At 43.3% G+C, this 21,206-nt stretch overlaps 1 pseudogene; it reads left to right on the top strand.

Annotated features, from left to right (window-relative positions):
* Positions 1-16,047: 16,047 nt before the first annotated feature.
* Positions 16,048-17,918, top strand: LOC147313778 (collagenase 3-like; annotated as a pseudogene).
* The last annotated feature ends 3,288 nt before the right edge of the window (positions 17,919-21,206 follow it).

The raw sequence follows: 21,206 nt of genomic DNA, 5'->3' as shown, positions 1-21,206 counted from the left end.
CTGTGGGTAATGGGGGCTAGTAGTGGTGTGGGTGAAACTCCATGACTTTGCAAACTGTTGGAACTTACTTGAAGCATAGCACGGGCCGTTATCACTAATCACTGACTCTGGAATACCATACCTAGCCATGGCTGACTTTAGTTTGTGGATCACTGCTTCTGCAGTGCAGCTGTGCAGTCTTTCCAACTCGAAGAATCTACTGTAGTAATCTACGATGATGATGTAGTCTTCCGAGTTCCAAGTGAACAGATCGACCTGCCACGGTCATTCTGGTATTGCATGTGACAACAGCGGTTCCTTGGGGTTAGCAGCTTGTCTCTCCTGGCATGTGCTGCAGGCTCCGACTGCTTCCTCAATCTGCTTTCCCATGCCTGGCCAAAACAGAAGGTCTCTGGCTCTGTTTTTACTCTTTTCTATGCCCATATGGCTGGAATGAATCCGATCTATCATGTCCTTTCTGAGCCTTTTTGGGATGATCATTTTCTCTCCTTTAAACATGATCCCGTCTATCAGTGAGATCTCATCCCTGTGGTTCCAAAACTCCTGGATGTCAGGCGGACATTGAGACCTTTTATCCAGCCATCCACTCAATGTGGTCCTTCTCCGAGTGTTGAGCTGAGGATCCTGGGCTGTTTCGTTTCTTATCTCTGAGAGTCTCTGATCACTGACAGGCATGTTGCTGAGGACTGAGTGGATCTGCGCATCCATCCCGTCACATAGTGATTTATCGTGGAACTCTATGGATTTCCGGGAGAGCGTGTCGGCTACCGGGATGTCTTTCCCTGGTTTGTGGATGATGCTGATGTCGTACTTTTGCAGCTGTAGTATCATCCTCTGTAGCCGTGGTAGTGCTGATGCTAGTGGGTTTTTGAGTATGGACTCAGGTGGCTTGTGGTCCGATTCAATGGTTACATGTCGACCGTACATGTACTCGTGGAACCGCTTGCAGCCAAAGAGAACAGCATACAGCTCTTTTTCTATTTGGGCATAGTTCTGCTCAGTGCTGATAAGTGACTTGGATGCGTAGGCGACTGGCTTGCCGTCCTGCAGCATCACAGCACTGGGGCCACTTTTGGATGCATCGACCTGGAGTCGTAGCGCTTTCTTGGGGTTGAAGAAGGAGAGAACTGGGCCTGGTCCTCTAGTGATCAGGTCCTTCATTCATTGAAAGGATCTGTCATGGTTCTTGTCCCATACAAACTCACTGTCCTGCTTTAACAGCTGGCAGAGCGGTGCGTTTATCTCTGACAGGTGTGGGGCAAATCTTGCTAAATAATTAACCATCCCCAGCACTGTTTCCAGTTCTGCCCTGTTCTGTGGGGGCGCCATATCTTGGACTGCTTTAACTTTTTGTGGATCTGGTTTTAGTCCTTCGTGTGACAATGTGTGACCGAAGTAACTGACCTCTTTGACGCAGATGGTGCACTTGTCAGGGTTCAGTTTTACACCGCTCTCCCTGCTGCGCTGCAGCATGGCCCTCAGGTAGTCATCATGCTCCTGTTTGGTTTCTCCGAAGACCAATACGTCGTCCACAATGGCTGCCACGCCCCTCAGGCCCTCGTAGGTCTCATCCACGCGTCGCTGGAACTCATCCTGGGCTGAGATTATGCCGAATGGCAGCCTGAGGAAGCGGTACCTGCCAAACACAGTATTAAATGTGGTTAACAGAGATGATTCGTGGCTTAGCTTAATGGCCCAGTAGCCTGATCTGGCGTCCAAAACACTGAAATACTTGGCCCCAGCAAGTTTTGTGGTGACATCCTCCAAGGTGGGTAGAGGGTAATGGGGTCTTTGTATAGCCTTGTTGAGGGGTCTGGGGTCCAGACATACTCTGAGTCTGCCTGTCTTGGGTTTTTCCACGACAACAAGTGCATTCACCCAGTCCGTAGGATCTGTGACCTTGCATATGATTTGATTCCTTTCCATGTTGTCGAGCTCGTCTTTGAGTCGGGCTCGCAGAGCGATAGGAATCCGACGAGGTGGGCTGACTGTGGGTGCAACGTCTGGGTTTACATGGAAACTGCATTCACCAGGAAATTCTCCTATCCCTTTAAATACGTCAGCATACTCGTCTAGTATTGCCTGTGAACTGTTGGTTGTCTTGTCTCTTTCCTCCGTCACTGCCATCACGATGCTTACCAGGTTAAGGTCACGGCAAGCTTTCATTGCTAATACAGGTGGGGCGCTTGTGTTAACAACATGGAATTCCAACGTGCAGGTTTTGTCTTCATGTTTGCATTTTCGCTGGCATTTCCCTTCCACATGTGGGAAGAGTGTCTGGAACATGTTGGCTGGAATTGTGTTTGCTTGCGCCCCAGTGTCAACTTTAAACCTCACTGTCTGTGGGGGGGAACCGAGTTGCATGTCTGCATATGCTTGCTCATCATTTCTTCTTTCATTTTCTATGGTGATGCTATCAATGTAGAAACAGTCTTGCTCCTCATCTGTGTCCTTAGTTATCATTTCTATGTTCTCTCTCACAGTGTGTACTGATTTGAGGTGGGCTTTTGTCTGCGAAGAGAGTCTTGACCTGCATGCTCTTGCAAAATGGTTCATTTTCTTGCATTTTGCACATTGCTTCCCTTTTGCTGGGCAGGTGTCTTTATTACTCTGTTGTCCGGCACAATAGCTGCACGTTTTTAGTGTTGCATTAGCGTGTTCTTTTGGTTTCACGCTTCTTGTTTGATTTTCTTGTCTGTGCGGTTTCCTGCCGATGGCGTGCATAGTTTCTTGGCCCCTGGAGTGACCCATAGATTTTAGCTGTTGCTTTGCTAGCTCGTGTGATCGTGCTTTCTCTAGCGTGAGCTCTGCGCCTTGGCTGAGTAGCTTTTCTCGGACGTGTGGCGAGTTAGTGGCAAATACCATGCGATCCCTGACCATTTCATCTGTATTTGGGTACCCACAGTCTTTAGCAAGCAGTTTCAGTTCCGTAATAAACTGTTCAAACGCCTCATTTTCACCCTGCATCTTTTCATGGAACTTATATCTGGCGTAGATTGGGTTACCTTTAGGTATGATGTAATCAGTGTACTTATCGTAGTACGTCTGAAGCTTTCGGGAGTCGTCTGCGGTGAGTGTCCACGTGTTGTAGACGTCCCGTCCTTTCTCACCGACCCATAGAAGAAGGTAGCTGCACTTGTCTGCCTCCTCCTTCCCCCGAAGAGGACCAGCGAACATTAGCTCGGCGTGCTGCTTGAAACGCCGCCATGCCTCAGGCAGGTTGCTGGAGTCCCAATCCATGCGCGGTGTGGGAACGCCGTAAGCCTCCATGTCTGCGCTGTCCGATGGCGAGGGATTGCGTAGAAAACCGCTACTCTGACACCATGCGTTATCCTTGTCTGTATACCGAGCTTCTTATTAAATGCACGCACACACCAATCTCTGCTCCGATTCCCACTTTATTTCCTATTCTCATTTTTTTTTCTGGGGCTTCTTGCTCGCCAGTGAATTACACACCTTGCAGCAACACAGTGCCATCTCGTGGCTGATACAAACATAGGTCAACATGTTACAAACGCGACCGGAAATGTGGGAGGAATGTGTGAGGAAGTTGTGCCAGACGGAATCTTTGCAAGATGGCAGCTGTCGAGCTAGCGCTTGAAGAGAGAGTCTCCCTTCTCTATTTACTGTGGAGAGCAGAGCAGCGGCGTAAAAGACGTCCTCGCCGTACCTGGGTCCATCAGGTCCTTCAGACGCGTGAGCAGTTTGGTGAGTTTCACCATTTGCTCCAGGAGCTGTCACTCGGCCAGTTTGAGGACCTGCTTTCCCGCGTCAGTCCCAGCATCGCCCGCCTAGACACCAACTACAGGCGCTCAATCGCACCTGCAGAGCGCCTGTCCATCTGCCTGAGGTTAGTAAAAGTGTTTAATACGGTAGTCCTTTGTTGATACCTGTGCTAATATATGCTAAACTATCCATTTATACACTGCTAACATGGATGTGCTATGCTAACAGTGAATGCTGTCGGCGTTTACTGAAAGCAAACTGTGGTACGGAGATGACTGTTTATAATATTTCTAGTGATACTCAGAAGCTCTCATCAAGTCCCGATTTAATTCGATTTATGCTGTTATCTGTGTTTGCAATGACAGCATGGCTGTGGTGTCTATCAGTGTATGCTCTCGGTGTTTGCTGATATCAAACTGGTATTAGGACCACTGTGGGTTAATCTTTGTAGTGATACTCACTCCTTTTTTTATTTAGACCTGGTTTAATTCTGGGATAGTTGAATATTTGTATATAATCACCGCAGACTGTTTTAGATTATATCTAATATATATATCATGTAATTATCCTTATAATTACAAAATGTTTTATGGAAGATTTATGTTTTGTAATTTGTAATTTTTGAATTTCAATAATGTATTTTGTAACTGCAGTACACATAATACTCATTTTAAAGAATTTTGTCCAGGTTCCTTGCCACCGGGGACTCCTTCAGGACCATCGCATTCAGTTTTCGAGTCGGTGTGTCCACGGTAAGCCAGATCATCCCCCAGGTAGCGACAGCCATCTGGGACTGTCTAGTGGATTTCATGGCTGTGCCTTCAACTGAAGACTGGCGGTCCATCGCAGAGGGATTCCAGGAGCGCTGGAACTTCCCTCTCTGCTGTGGAGCTCTGGATGGGAAGCACATCCAGACGAAGGCACCCCCCAACTCAGGATCCATGTTCCACAACTACAAGGAAACTTTTTCCATTGTTCTCCTTGCGGTTGTGGATGCAGAGCATCACTTCCGGACAAGAGGGGCACCTGCTGTGAGGGGTGTGGCACCTGCTGTGAGGGGTGTGGCACCTGCTGTGGTGGAGCCATTGCAAGGTCTGGGTCGTATGGCAGCAAACAACTCCTCCAGAGAGGCTGTCCTGGTGAGGGAGAAATTCATGGCTCACTTCTCGGCGGAGGGAGCTGTGTCTTGGCAACCAAAGGAGTAGCCTGTTTGAAGTCTGAGTGACTTCCCCACAACGGCTCTTTTAAGAGCCACCCACAAACCTCTAAAGAGTGTTCCTGTCTTTTAAAAATTTTCATAATAAATGCAGCTCTACTCCAAAATAAACTAACCTCTTTTTACTCTCTTAAGTACAGTACATCTTCCTATTCAGAAGGCAGAATTTCTGAGTTCTGAGTATAATCGAAAGCACCACGACTGCAGTTTTTGTGTTGGATGTAAAAAGCGCACATGACGCTGTGACGTAGGCTAGAATCATGGCGGCGGTCAACGACGGTCCAGGCGTGGGATTTCTCTCGTGGAAATATGCACATTATCTTTTCCTTTCTATTGGTAGGTGGCACAGTGCACTTGTGGCAAGTAAGCAAGCCAGAAGACTGGCAAAGTTATGGAAGCAACACATTAACAAGAGAAGTCTGAGTAAAACCAAAGTTACTTTCCCTGGTAACTAGTTACTTTGAAAGTAACGAGTAACTTGAAGTAACTGAGTTACTTTTGATGGAAGTAACTAGTAATTTAACTAAGTTACTCGTTTTAAGTAACTTACCCAACCCTGCTTGTTCGTCCTCGAGCAAACTGTGGTTTTTTGAATTCAATTCTGGATTTAACAGGAAGCCAATGAAGGGAAGCCAAAACAGGAGAAATCTGCTCTCTCTTTCTAGTCCCTGTCAGGACTCTTGCTGCAGCATTTTGGATTAGCTGAAGGCTTTTCAGTGAGTTTTTTGGACATCCTGATAATAATGAATTACAGTCGTCCAGCCTGGAAGTAATACAGTAAATGCATGAACTAGTTTTTCAGCGTCACTCTGAGACAGGATATTTCTAACTTTAGAGATGTTGCGCAAATGGAAGAAAGCAGTCTTACATATTTGTTTAATATGTGCGTTGAAGGACATGTCCTGGTCAAAAATGACTCCAAGGTTCCTCACAGCGTTACTGGAGGCCAAGGTAATGCCATCCAGAGTAAGAATCTGGTTAGATACCATATTTCTAGGCTTTTCAGGGCCGAGTACAATAACCTCAGTTTTATCTGAATTAAGAAGCAGAAAGTTAGCGGCCATCCAGGTCTTTATGTCTTTAAGACATTCCTGCAGTTTAACTCATTGGTGTGTGTTATCTGGCTTCATGGACAGATAGAGCTGGGTGTCATCTGCATAGCAGTGTAAATGTATGCTATGTCTTCTAATGATGCTGCCTAAGGGAAGCATGTATAATGTAAACAGAATTGGTCCTAGCACTGAACCCTGTGGAACTTTATAATTAACCTCAGTGTGTGAAGAGGACTCTCCATTTACATGCACAAACTGGAGTCTATTAGATAGATATGATACAAACCACTGCAGCACAGTACCTGTAATACCTACAGCATGTTCTAATCGCTCTAATAGATATTATGGTCGACAGTATCGAACGCTGCACTGAGGTCTAGCAGGACAAGCACAGAGATGAGTCCACTGTCAGAGGCCATAAGAAGATCATTTGTAACCTTCACTAAAGCTGTTTCTGTGCTGTGATGAGCTCTGAAACCTGACTGAAACTCTTCAAATAAGCCTCTGCAGATGATCTGTTAGCTGTTTGACAACTACTCTATCAAGGATGTTTGATATAAAGGAAGGTTGGAGATTGGCCTATAATTAGCTAAGACTGCTGGGTCTAGAGATGCTTTTTGAGTAAAGGTTTAACTACAGCCAGCTTGAAGGCCTGTGGTACATAGCCGATTATTAGAGATAGGTTGATCATATTTAAGATCGAAGAATTAATTAATGGCAGGACTTCTTTGAGCAGTTTTGTAGGAATGGGGTCTAAAAGACACGTTGATGGTTTGGAGGAAGTAATTATTGAAGTTAACTCAGAAAGATCAATTAGAGAAAAAGAGTCTAACTTAACATCAATGGTACTAAGAGTAGCTGTAGATAATATTACATCTGTGGGATGATTATTGGTAATTTTTTCTCTAATGATAACAATTTTATTTGTGAAGAAGTTCATGAAGTCATTACTAGTTAACGTTAAAGGGATTGTTGGCTCAACAGAGCTCTGACTTTTTGTCAGTCTGGCTACAGAGCTGAAGAGAAACCTGGGGTTGTTCTTATTTTCTTCAATCAGTGATGAATAGTAAGATGCTCTGGCTTTGCGGAGGGCTTTCTTATAAAGCAGCAAACTATTTCTCCAGGCTAAATGATGATCCTCTAAATTTGTGACACGCCATTTCCTCTCCAGATTACGAGTCATCTGCTTTAGGGTACGTGTTTGAGAATCATACCACGGAGTCAGGTACTTCTGATTAGAGACCTTAGTTTTCACCGGAGCTACAGTATCCAGAGTCGTACGCAGTGAGGAGGTGAAATTATTAACAAGATAATCGACCTCTGTTGGGGTAGCGTTCAGATAGCTGCTCTGCTCTGTGTTGGTACAGGGCATTGAAGATGATAACAGTGGGTGGATTATATTCTTAAACTTAGTTACAGCACTTTCAGAAAGACATCTACTTTGATAAAGTCTACTCTCCACCGCTGTGTAATCAATTATTGTAAATGTAAATGTTATCAGGAAATGATCAGACAGCAGAGGGTTTTCAGGAAACACTGTTAAATGTTCAGTTTCTATGCCATATGTTAAAACAAGATCTAGAGTGTGATTAAAGTGGTGGGTGGGTTCTTTTACATTTTGAGAGAAACCAATTGAGTCTAATAACAGATTAAATGCCATGTTGAGGCTGTCATTTTTAGCATCTACATGGATGTTAAAATCACCCACAATAATTATTTTATCTGAGCTCAGAACTAAATTAGATATAAAGTCTGAGAAATCAGACAGAAACTCTGTGTAAGGCCCAGGTGGACGATAGATGACTGGTTTCTGAGTTTCACAGCTGGGGTGGACGAGGCTAAGCATCAGGCTTTCAAATGAATTAAAAGTCTGTCTTGGTCTTTCATTAATTAATAGGCTGGTGTGAAAAATTGCTGCCACACCGCCCCCTCGGCCTGTGCTTCGAGATTTCTGGTAGTTAGAATGACTCGGGGGTGTTGATTCATTTAAACTAACATAATCATCCTGCTGCAACCAGGTTTCTGTAAGGCAGAGTAAATCAATTTGTTGATCAATTATTAAGTCATGTACTAACAGAGACTTGGAGGAGAGAGACCTAATATTTAATAATCCACATTTCACTGTTTTACTCTTTGGTTCAGATGTGGATACTGTATTGTTCTTTCTTTGTAATTGTTTATGTTTAAGTTGTTTGTTGCTGGTTTTTAGTTTGTTTTTTGTCTGTTTGGGAGCTGACACAGTCTCTATGGAGATGGGTTTTTGGGGGGGTAGCAGGAGGAGAGAAGCTGCAGAGAGGCGTGTAAGACTGCAACTCTGCTTCCTGGTCCCAACTCTGGATAGTCATTTTTTGGGGGGTTTAATAAATTTGTCCATATTTCTAGAAATGAGAGCTGCTCCATCCAAAGTGGGATGGATGCCGTCTCTCCTAACAAGACCAGGTTTCCTCCAGAAGGTTTGCCAATTATCTATGAAGCCCACATCGTTTCTGGGACACCACAAAGACAGCCATGCAAATAAACCTTTGAAATGAATGATATGATATCATGTATCTATTTTGGACCACATCTGTAAAAAATTCCAAATTATATACACAAAGTCATAGGAATCACCACCCCTGTTCATCATGATCTTAATATTTTTGCCCATAAGAAAAACGTCTTGAACAAAAATGACACATCAATATTTCATTAGTGTTGTCACATCACATCCTGTAAGCATAGTCTGTCTGTATCTTTTCTCTGCAAACAAACATTTTAGAGTTGGTAGTTCTATACAGTCTGTATAAGTGTGGTTAATCCAATAAACATTTGTAAGGAGATGGCAGTTACTGTGAATTTACAGCAGTTACACAGTGATTAGTAATAAACAGTCCCCAAAACTTGCATATGATCTTCAATTTGGAATCCATCTACTGACTACCACATAGCAGCTGGAGCAGTCTCTAATGGAGGTGAGTCCACTGCTGCCACCTGTGGCCAAGAACCACAGCCTACTACTAGATTAACTTGTGACACACATCTGCACCTGCTTCTATGATCACATTGAGTAGAGGCTGAGTGGCTGCACTTACACCTGGTGCATTCAAATCCACCTACAAACATGTTGAAAGATGCAATGCCAGCAATGTGGATTGACAACACTAAAAGCAATATTTCTGCTTCAAAATTGTTGGATATCACCCAGAAGGGTTAAATGTGGCACATTATATCCCAAACAGTCTCCAAGAACCGCTAAATAACTTGTACAAGAACAATAACACTGATAATATGCCATTTTCAAGCTGCCAAAAAGTGGTTGTGGCCTATAACTTGTCACTGAAACAATATTTCTGCTTCAAACTTGTTGGGCATCATCAAGAAGGGTTAAATGTGGCACATCATATCCCAAACAGTCTCCAAGAACTGCTGAATAACTTGTACAAGAACAATAACACTGATAATATGCCATTTTCAAGCGTCAAATTTCAAAAATGTTGTAATTCAAAAATAATACAAAAAAAGGATAATGGCCAAATGGAAACAGGTGGGAGGAGATCTGCTTTAACACATTAGGAACACTAAGTAATAGGAAAGTGAAAACAAACGGTAATAAAAATGTCATTCCAATACAGCACTTATTAATTGAAACGAAAACCAAAAACGAATAACAATTACATCCAATTAAAGAAGAAACCACTAGTTAAAATAAACTAACAAATAAACCAGAAACAGGGGGTATAGCGGAAGCTCAACACCAGTAAACCATGGAACAACATGTATATTAATTCTTTTCCTACAGTAACTATAATGCTAACATGTTAGGAAACACAAAATAATTGAATAATCCTACAAACAAATTGCAATCAAAGCTGAACTCTAATGTTGTGAACAACACAGAAACACACACAGCAACACGAACATAAATTAATGAATTAATAAACAAATAAAAAACCAATTTGACGTTGACGTCACATTAAATACACCCTTTCTACTTCCACAGGAATTATGTGACTAAGTAGCAGCCAGATACTAATCAAATGGACTTGATTTACTGATTATCTGGAAGTGTAAAAGCAGAAGTTTTCACAGTTTGTGTTAAAACAATGCAACAGTCTTTCCAAGAGTGGATTTCCAGTTCAGACTGTGCAGTGCTCAGAGAAACTGCCAAAAGCTCAAAACCTTCAGATTCTGCAGACTTCGGTTAACAAATTCAATGTTTAAGTTCATGACAGTACAGTTAGAAGAAGACTGAACAAATATAACTTGTTTGGAAGTATTAACTTATGAATAAGAACTTCAGCACTCACAATTTCATGTATAAAATCTTTAATATTACTAGATAATAAGAAAAAAACAAATGCAATTTAGCACAAGGCTTTCCTCAGCAGTTCTAATGCACATGTCGGCGCAGCCATCCACAAAACACTACCTGGACCTAATCCCTAATAGGCACAGGTGGTAACAATTAATAGTTTGTCAGCATGCAACACTGGCTGTGCACTCCAACCACAGACCTAAATCACTGAAACGTGTACAAAACAACACGCTCCATTAACACTGTCTGAGACACACAGTTGAGCCTGTTGGTTTTCTTATTTGCAAGGGCTGCCAGGAGAAAACCTCTTCTCTATAAAAAGGTCATGGCAGCACAGCTTAGGCATTTAAATAAACCACAAAACTTTTTGAACAATATCCTTTTGACACACCACACCAAAGTGGAGATGTTATAATTTAATAATGCACACACAAGCATATCAGGACAAACACCTCATATCAACAGTGGCAGAGGGGTGATGAATTGGACTTATTTTCACCTGGACATCACCTTCATGGGTACTTTGCATTCATCACATCGACCATGAACTTCTCTGTAAACCAAAGTATTCTAGAGTCAAATATGAGTCCCTCAGAAAATCTACAGCTGAATAGTTGGAAAAGAAAAGAATCAAGGTGGTTCAAGCTGACTAAATACTGTATAATGAACTTAAGAAAACTGTGCACAAACAAGTGCACACAGAACTCAATAAAGTGAAGCTGTAAAGAGGAGTGGAACACAATTTCTCCACAACAATGTGAGAGACTGACAAAGTCACATGGAAAAGTATTACTTCAAGTTACTGCTGCAAAAAGTGCTTCTTTAAGCTACTAAATCACAGGACTGCACGGAGTCCTCTGATGATTTTCCACAGATCGTTCCATAGCAGAGCACAGCCACTGTCTACGTGCTAAATCATTACTATACATAAAAAGAATTCATGAAAAACAACAACAAATCTGCATCAAAAACACCTCTATCATGTTGCCACTGTCTCACTGACACCAAAATGTTGTGACTACACCAAAAAGATGTAGTTCTGATAGAAAGATTGAATTTGTTGTTTCCATGACAGAAAAAACAAATAGCCAGAAATGTTCCCATATTTATTTGATTTGCCAAGCAGCTACTTTAACACAAGCTTAGAACGTTTGTCGATATTTCAGAAAGCCTCTTGTAAATCTTATTTAATTGTGTAACATATCGTACCAAATCTAGCTTTTTCTGTTAGTGTGTGTGTGTGTGTGTGTGTGTGTGTGTGTGTGTGTGTGTGTGTGTTTAGGGAGGGCATGCATTACAGGCTGATCAGGAGTCTAAGAATTTAAAAATAAAATAAAAAAAGAACCCTGATTTCGATCAATAGTGGGAATATTCTTCAGGGGTTTCTTCATTTGTTTATTTCATTTTGTTTTCAGGCATTTTCCATCTGCCTCTGATCCTTACTTGCCTTTCTTGTTTCCCTGTGAAACAGAAAATTGCAGAAAGGACACAATTATTTATGGTTATCAGGAGGTCTACTACAGAAACTGTTCCTGACATCTCCATAAATACATCACCTGTCTACCAGAACCTTTTCTATATTTTTCTTCATGTAGAAAAACTGAGACATGCTATATAAGATATATCATGGATTAAATATGTCATTAAAAAGCTTTACACTAACAAAAAGCTTCACTCACCCAGACCCACTTAAGAGCGGGCAGTACACGTCATCTTTTTCCTCGATTTCAGCCAGCACGAGTTGGCCATGGATTTTAAAAGCTGCCATTACCCTCTCCAGTCTATAGGCACACTTTTTAGGATCACGGATAATAAAAGTCACAAAAAAACCCCATTATAACAGACCAAACAAAAACAACAACAACAAAAAAAACCCTCACTTATGGACATCAACCTAACCCACACACTACCCACTGCTTCCTACCTTCCTGGGAGGCCTCCACATGCAGCTGTGTGTGATCAGAGGGACACTGGGGGGTCTCTTGCCTGAGTACTCAGACCCCCCCACTTCCACTGTTGCCCCTGAGGCTGTCCCCCGAAAGGTCATGAGTTCGCCACGAAGGCGATCAATCATTATCTGCTGGTTCACCAGTTGTTCTGCACAGAGGCGCACATTTAAAGAACAAATGATAACACAGCAGACATGCATTAAATTCATCTTTTAATTTTTTCCCCGTAAATAAAATATACTGATTTCTGCATCACAGAGCAGCTCTTTATTGCACTGTTCTCCTCCTCACCTGTATGCGTGATCGCTGCTTTTCTTCCTCTAACAACATAAGGTGAGTTTTCTTCTCTTGAAGGAGTTTCTCGAGTTCCTCTTTTACCCGTCTCAGTTCTGCATCTTTCTGCTCCAACAGTTGCTTGTCTATGTGGAGAGCTTCCTAAGCATACAAAAGAGAAACTGGATAGGATAGCAAGCCTATAAAATTGTACAACTTGGCTTTTGTCTATGTAAACAGTTTGATCCATTTGAGCCATGCTGCGTTTATTCACATCATCTTCTCATAAGCTCTCAGAGGATAAGATGTTCCAGACAAAATGTTGACAACTTGTAACGGAAACAAAAGAATAACCAATGATATACCCATGGCTTTATTTCTTTCTACAGCCTCAAATCTAAACGGGATGCAGTCATTCTTAGTTTACATTAGCTATATCTGTGGTTTTTAAAAAAAAATCCATATTACACTTCAGTTCTTTAACGGCAATTCCATCAGCAGTTTGAAATGATTTCAGTCTGAATACACTTCTCCTATTCTGAATAGCAGGTATCTAAGAGGGTACAGTAATATATAAATAAAACACCAAGCTCATTTGTTGTTGTTTAATGTGTCAGGCATGTCCACATGTTGGAGACACTAACCATCTTTTACACTTCAAGGCAACCAAATAAAAATCTCAGAGTTTTTTTGCTTTACTTTTTATCAATTGATTGTAATCAAAGTGTTTGTGATCTCTTAATGGCAACATCCCTTTTAAAATCTTTTATAGTTACCTGGCATTTTTTTTAGCTCTTCTCTGAGGTTTAATGGAGCAAAATGGTCTCCCTCCTCCTTTGAACACTCCATACGAGTTGGAGGTGAGTGACTGACAGCTCTGAGTCTCTCCTGCAGCCACTGCCTGAAAGAAGGACTTGGACGGTTCTGAACGTATCGGGCAATGGATGCAAACTGCAGGACGGCCAGGGTCTCAGCTACAAAGTGGTGGGAGGGGCTTACACTCGCCACCATTAGCGTGTGGGCGCTGCCTCCTCAGGGGCGGATCTAGAGAAGATTTTTTGGGGTGGAAATTTGCTCTGATTTACTGACATCTTTAGTCTCATCTACAATGACTGAAAATTGTGCACTGTCTTTAACTTCTCGCATGATCTCCTCAGCAACCATTTCAGCCAAACATGAAACAATTTCATTCTGGATGGTTTTACTGGTATACAAAGCATTTTTGGCTTGTTGTTCCAGTCTCCTTTTAACCACAGGATCATGATTGCCTACCATGTTCAACATTTCTAGGAAAATGCTCCTTTTATGTGCCTCCTAATGAGTCACGAAGGAGTCGAGTGATCTTGGGATTACGGTATGGTACGTGTGCACTGCCGGAGTTGTTACTGTGCCCATTTTGACTTCGGTTTGAAAGTGCACGGATAACGTTGCACAGTGCAAACAGGCCTGTGTTGATATGAGCAGACTCTTTCAGTTGTGTCCTGGTGTTCCCAGTTTTTCTAGCACGTTCCGAGCCTGCCAGGTCAACCAGACAGAGCTTAGAGGAGCGGACAGACTTAAAGGAAGAGTTCTTGCTGTTGTGGCAGGATAACACGACCTGAAGGGTGAGGATGGTATGAGAGCGACTGGAGCGCTCGTTCATTCCTGTGGTGCTGGTGTGCCGCAAAGCATTTCCCATCTTTACAATGCTGAGCAGCTCCTCTGCTGAGGTGATAACAACCTCTTCAGCTCCCACCACCACTGGAATCACACAGAGACTTTTTAGTCAATGAAACAAGACTGTTGCTTCCCCTGTAGGCAGACATTCACACAAAATGCCTAATCTCACTGGATCATTTATCATTCACTCATTAAATGAGCTAAAAACAATTTTACATATTATTACAAGTAGGTGCACCACAGAGCCGCTGACTGTAAATGATTACACAGTATATAATATCTTTTGCGGTACTTGTGATTTCTCCAGTGCGCTCTCTCAAACTTTTTATCCTGAAATACATAAGTGTTAATAATATCACAACGGTCTATCAATAGGATGATACTCAGATGGATGGTCGAAAATATAGGACGCAGTTTGTCATCTCTGAAGGTGTATGGTTTCTACTTTTTTATTTTCACTCTGAATACTAAAATATAAGTAAAGTAAAGGTAGAAAAAGTTGATTACCCGTGTTTCCCCTCTCATCTTCCCTGATATGAAGCTCTTTGTGGGTGGTCTGCCGCTGCAACAGGTCTCGTAGTTCCTCCTTGTACACCTCAATGTAGGAAACCTTCACTGTGACATCCACAACATCACTTTCCTTCGTCTTCTCCGCCAGGTATATGAACAGATCCTGGGCTGCACGGTCAATAATTCCCCCCTCTTCATGTATGGAAGGGTTTGGAAAAAGAGAATTACGGTTATGAAGTTAGAAAGTTCAGATGATTAATGGGCCTTAGAGAGCACAAACACTCCTTGAACTTATCAGTCACAGAGTGGTTAAGCTCTGTGTTGGAGCTTAACCACATTTTTTGGTTAAACTTCACATTTGAAGAAAAGCTATCTGGAGCATGTACAAACTGATCTTAATCTCTTTTAGGGCTGTCAAAATTGAGAGCAATCAAAACAACTGCTGTATAATGCCCTCCGCTATCTTTGTTTATAGCATGACTAAAATGCGTCATCGTTTTAGAAAGTCTGTGTTTTCGAGTGTCCACACTGCGACGGGACAGCTCCGTTTTGAAATGTATGCATTTTCGAGAGTGTTTTCCCTTGGGGAAAGCACCGTCTCAGTGTGGACAAGAGGCCAAAACGGAGAGAAAACAATGCGTTTTCAAACAAAAACACATTAGTGTGGACGTAGCCTCAGTGTGTCCTATACCACCCCATCAGTGGAATCACCTTCCTGCAGGGGTCTCAGACAAATCATCCTCCGGGTACTTCTGGGTAGCTCTTCAAAGATTCAGACATGGCTGTGTTATTATTTCACACATCGTAACATGGCGTGATTGGTAAACAGAAGCCTGTCCTGGAAACCAACTAAAACTAACGTAAAAATACGAACTGTAAATCTAATCTGTCAAAAAAATTGTCAGAGGAAAGTGTTCTTCCTTGAAGATTTGAGTAGTTTTTATTGTATCTTTGGAAAAGAGTAACTCTGACTTCACCCTGAGGTCTAATCTAGTCACTAATCCATCAACAACACTTTGATTTCCTGTGGAGAACACAAAATCAGGAGAGTGCACTGAAGGCTGATGATTGTCCAAGTAGAGAACTTCCTAATGTGATTTTTCTCATGAAGATTTTCCCCATAAACCGCGGTAGCGATGTGGCAATATGTATGCGTGATGTGATCAAAACCAGACTTCCTCTGTGATCCATAAAAGGACCACTTCCTCGGTGACAGCAGGTAGTCACTCAGCTCCTCCAGCCTGTAGCATATATAAGAGCTTCTCGACCACCAGCCTGAGACATGAGGAAGCATGAAGATTTTGAGCCTGAGTGCTCTGCTGAGCCTGGCACTCAGTTTACTGTGTGCCGATATCTCAGCCCAGAAAGATGCAAGTTTGGCAAAGGTACTATATACCTGACATGTCTGTGGCGAAGGTGGATGACTCCATAGAGAAAGCTCTGCAGGTGTGGGCCAAAGTCACGCCCCTGAGGTTCAGAAGAATCTATAGCAGCATTGCTGACATCATGATCTCCTTCAGCCGCAGTGGTGAGTCCACAAAGCACACAGTAATATTATCCCATAAAGACCAATGCAATCTTAGGTGTGTGTGTTTAGTCTACCCTGATTACCCTCCAACAGGTCATGGTGACGGCAGCCCCTTGGATGGCCCCGATGGCAATCTCCCCCACGCCTTTGGCCAGGCACTTGGGATTGGAGGAGATGCCCATATTGATGATGATGAAACCTTCACATTCCACTCAAACACAGGTGACTCTGTGACTTTGTTCCTGATTACTGCTCAGGATGTGGCCTGACTACCTTAAACTGTGACCTGTGGTTCTGAGTTTCTGCTCTAGGCTACGTCCTGTTCATGGTCGCTGCTCACGAGTTTGGTCACTCTCTGGGCTTGTCTCACTCTGATGACCCTGGCGCTCTCATGTATTCAATGTACTCATACAGTAACCTGGACACCTTTGTTCTGCCCTGGGATCTTAAAGGTATCAAGTCCCTTTACAGTGAGTCTTCACTTCTTCCTTTATGAAAAACTTTCAATTTGACCAAAACTTGTGGTAACACTCTACAACACAGTCTACAACTAAGGGCATAATTTCCCTGTAATTTTATTGAATGGATGCCATCAATTATATTTATCTATAAATAATTAAAAAACACTGTACTTTTTCGGGGTCATATTATGGAGTGACTTAACCTTGGCTAACTTGAAGGTATTTTATTACAAAGTTTAGACTTGCTCTGTCATTGTGAAGCTAGATGGGCCTACAAATGTTGAGTCATTATTTGATTAAGCGAACTTGTGCACTAGTTTGTGCACTAGCTTGTCTGTGATGTCACATTGATGAAATGACCTCCAGGTCCAAATGATGACCCCTAGGGCGCCCGTCAAGCCCGACGCCTGCGACTTGACCCTGGTTTTGGACTGCGAGGAGAGATGCTCTTCTTCAAGGGCAGGAAAGTAAAACAAATCCATGTGGAGCGTTTTTCTCCATGGTGTTGCTGAGATGATCATTTGTGTGTGATCAGGTTCTTCTGGTGTAGCCACCCTCAGCTTGTGACCCCTCAGCAGGCTGTCATCACAAACTTTTGGCCCGACGCATCAGTTATCATCGACGCTGCATACGAGAGCCCACAGTCAGACCGAGTCCTTCTTTTTAAAGGTCTGTGTCCATCTGCTGAAGCACGCTTCATCCCTCCCTCACACAGGTCCGCGATGAAATCCTCTTTACATCTGTTTGCAGGCTGCTGCGTCTGGGCGTTCAGCGGCTATGACCTCATGACCGGGTATCCTAAATCCATACCCAGCTTTGGTCTACCCACAGCAGTGGAAAAGGATGCCGCCCCCAAATGACCCACAGACCAGGAAGACTCTTTTCTTTGTAGGCAGCAGTTACTACAGGTATGTTCAGGTCACACCTGGGGAATATCTTGCCTAATCCCATTTCTCTTCCAGCTGTGACGAGGCCAGGGTGGACATGGACGACGGAAACCCCAAACAAGTGGATGACACCTTCCTGGAAATGAGCTCCGGAGTGACAGCGGCTCTGTTGTACAGAGGTGAGCATCTGTCCAGCTGTTTTCAGGGTCTTTGGGCTGTAATGCAGAACAAACAGGTGACGTGTGTCCCGCAGGTTTCTTCTACCTGTACAGTGGACCATACATGTACGAGTTCAGCCAGAGGACGGGGAAGCTGCTCCGTGTGCTGAGGAACAGCTACTTCCTGTCCTGCTTCAAACTCTAGACCCATTGACAAGTTCACACAAAATCCCAAATTAAAGGAGAAGAAGAGCCAATCATTTTTTAATGATTTCACTGAGCTCAGGTGTTTCTGTAACGTCACTGCTTTATAAAGTTTTCAATATAAATTTCCCTGTGGCACAGTCGTCCTTGTTTATTTGCTGCAAGTCAACCTGTGAACATCACACACATCAAACACAAACCAGTTACCGTATTTCCCGGACTACAAAGCGCACCTGAATATTAGCCGCACAAGCTAAAATCAGGGGGAAATCCTGTTTTGTACATACATTAGCCGCACCTGACTAAAAGTCGCAGGTGTTTCAATGTTGACTTATCATATGTAAGAGAATATGCACAAAGGGAATTGTCAGGAAAGAGATGGCTGTTTGGAGACACACCCCTTTTATTAATATTTTGAAAAACAAGTTACGGGTACATATTTGCATAACTTTTTAGGTATATGTACAAGTAGCGGTAATTACAAGTACGAAACATGTACTGTGCTTCATAAATGAGTAACAAATGTAGTACATAACAATAACCTACAGCACACCAGAAAAATAGATTCGGACTACCTTTTAGGCTCAGGTGCAGCGACACGGCTTTAACAAGAAGAAAAGTCAGTCATTCACCACCATCTTTCTCTTCTTCCCGCGCACTAAAACCACCAAAGTCCTCTTCTCCAGTGTCGGAAACGAACAGGCTCAGGATGGCTTCGTCATCCACTCTCGGCTCCTTTCCTTCGTTGTCACTTTCAAAACCAGTGTCAGAGTCGAACACCCTCAGAAGGGCCGTGGCGGTGTCCTCTCCATCATGCAGCAGTCCAGCCCTTCGAAATCCGTAGGTGATCATGGATGTTTTCACACTTTTCCACGCTGTCAGAATCCACCAGTGGAGTTGAGCATAACTTGCTTTTCGCAAGTTTATCGCTGCTCGTCATCCACGCCTCCCGTTGAACGCGTAGCGCTACTTTGAAGTTTGTTTTTCGCGCTACTTGTACGGCACTATGTTGCCTGGCGGACGGACATGTGACCAACATACCACTCTTGAACCCCGATACTGTGTGTCTGATCACATGCCCTTCTGCCAGGCAACGTAGTGCCGTACAACAGCGGAACAAACAAAACAAATCACCTTACGATATCACAAAAATCATGGACAATCCATAGAAAAGCCGCACCTGACTAAAAGCCGCAGGGTTCAAAGCTTGTGCAAAAAGTAGCGGCTTATAGCCCGACAATTACGGTAAATACATCATGTCTAGGTGTGTTACAGCCTGAGTTGACACAGGTACACACTACGGTATTTAAGGGACAAGTACAACTTTACTTGAATAAAGGGGCAAAAATACTTAGAGTACAAAACCAGTACCTGTACGTTTCAGGTGATACTCATATCAGAATATGGTAACACAAACTTTATTTAAACTGAGGGTCTGACTGAACATCTGTATTTACTGCTGCCTCCACACTTGGACAGGTAAACGAGAGTGTACAGTGGGGTTTGGCAGATGGAAGAACCACAGAACTGGTAGTAGTGGTGCATCATGGGAAAGAGAGTCAGTCAGAATTAAATTAATGAAATAAATAAAAGTTTGTTTTAGCAGGTTGGTCAATATGTAGAGTGGAATGAGAGTGCCCTCTCCTGGACCTGTGAACAAACTGCAAGCAGCTGCTGATCTTACTTTGAATGGAAACACTGAGTTTGAACCACACAGACAGCCAATGAAAGTGAAGCTGGACAGGTGTGAGTCACACCTGTGGGTAACCCTGGGACAGGTGACAGAAACATCTGCTTTCATATGTCGGTTTGAGGACTCACAGCTATCTTAGAGACAGGAAAGTAATGCAGTGCTTTTACATAAACGCTGTAGTTGTTTGTTAATGTCAGTGATGTCATTATAAAGAGCTCATCATTTAGAGCAACAGAAGGTGTGATCTGATCAGAGGTTTAAACCAGCTGTGCGCACATCTGTTCAGGTACAAAGTGTAGCAGCGACCATCTCCTGTTGTGTCCTGAGCCAAGCTTCAGGTGAGTCTGACTAGAGGCTCAGAAACAGGAAGTGAGCTGAGAACTGTTACTGTTACCAGAATTGTATTGTGTAGTACTTTACAGTAGTTAAATACTGTACTAGGATCAGTTCAAGTAGAACTGAAATAAAAATGGCTGCGGTTACAGAGGAGTGTGATGTCTGAACAGGATAAAACTGATGATCTTCACTGAGTGTGCTCTTATTGCGTGCCTGCAGGAAGGCTAGTGTTTGCTGTTCTCCAGAAAAAGAACTAGAAGAACTGCAGGTCTGAGTAAAACAGACCTGCAGTTCTTCTAGCCCTGACTGGCCAGTTGATGGTGTGCACTCTACTGAGGTCACATTTTGGGATTGCCAGGGATCGCTCGAACCCCCACAGCCGTTACTGAGGTCACATCAGTCTGATGACCTGCTGATTTCGATACCTCAGCTTCATATCTGTCACTGACTCTGACCACCTGCTCCCTCTCACCTGCCTGTCATAGCCTGTCTCAGGCTGTGTGATGTCATCAAAGTGCGACAGTGAAGACTGATCTGCATGATTTTATAACAATACTCTGAGTGAATGCCGCTGCTGCTGATGAAGATGATGTTATGGTCATTGACAGCAGCGTCCATCTTACTCTCTCTGGAGATCAGGCTGGAGATGATGGAGATGATGATATACAACATCAGTGACATTATCTGTGACATCAGACAGCAGAATGAAGTTTATGTAAGATGAAGGTCTGACTGTTGTGGGTGAGCTGTGGGTGATGTGATACTGATGCTGATCCAGGACTAGCTGAGCTCAGGTACACGATGAGATGCAGAAACACTGAAGCACCCCAACACCTGCAGGAGGAGTTACTTTATCAGGTTACTGAGGAGGACTGAGACATCGCCATCATGAAACGGACCATCGATTATTCATGTCTGACTGATCTGACATCAGTCAGAGGAGCAGCTGAGCTGGATCGTTGCTGCTGATGATGAAGTAACCGTAGATACATACAGGTAATAATTACTTTATTTACACAGCTCCAAAGCCACAGTCTCCTCGGTCTGCTCTAATGATTCACTAAATAAGGCTACAGAGCGTGCTGCCTCTTCATTGGTCGCTCTTTAACGTTTGTCACGTGTCCTGAGCTGGACTCGAACCCGCGCTCTCCGGCTCTTGTCAGCAGATGTTTTTAAATAAAGTTGGACTGGGAACGCCTTCCTCCTCCTCCCTCCTCCTCGGGGCGGAGCGCCAGCACTCCTCTGAGGAGGAGTCTGTCT

This window comes from Aulonocara sp. 'chitande type north' Nkhata Bay, linkage group LG15 (genome assembly GCF_057382095.1).
Source record: "Aulonocara sp. 'chitande type north' Nkhata Bay isolate Kocher_YH1m ecotype deep benthic linkage group LG15, A_spYH_male_GT1.1, whole genome shotgun sequence".
NCBI classification, from domain to species: Eukaryota; Metazoa; Chordata; class Actinopteri; order Cichliformes; family Cichlidae; genus Aulonocara; species Aulonocara sp. 'chitande type north' Nkhata Bay.
Note: the sequence above shows the minus strand (reverse complement) of the source record. Positions and strands in the feature narration are given on the sequence as shown.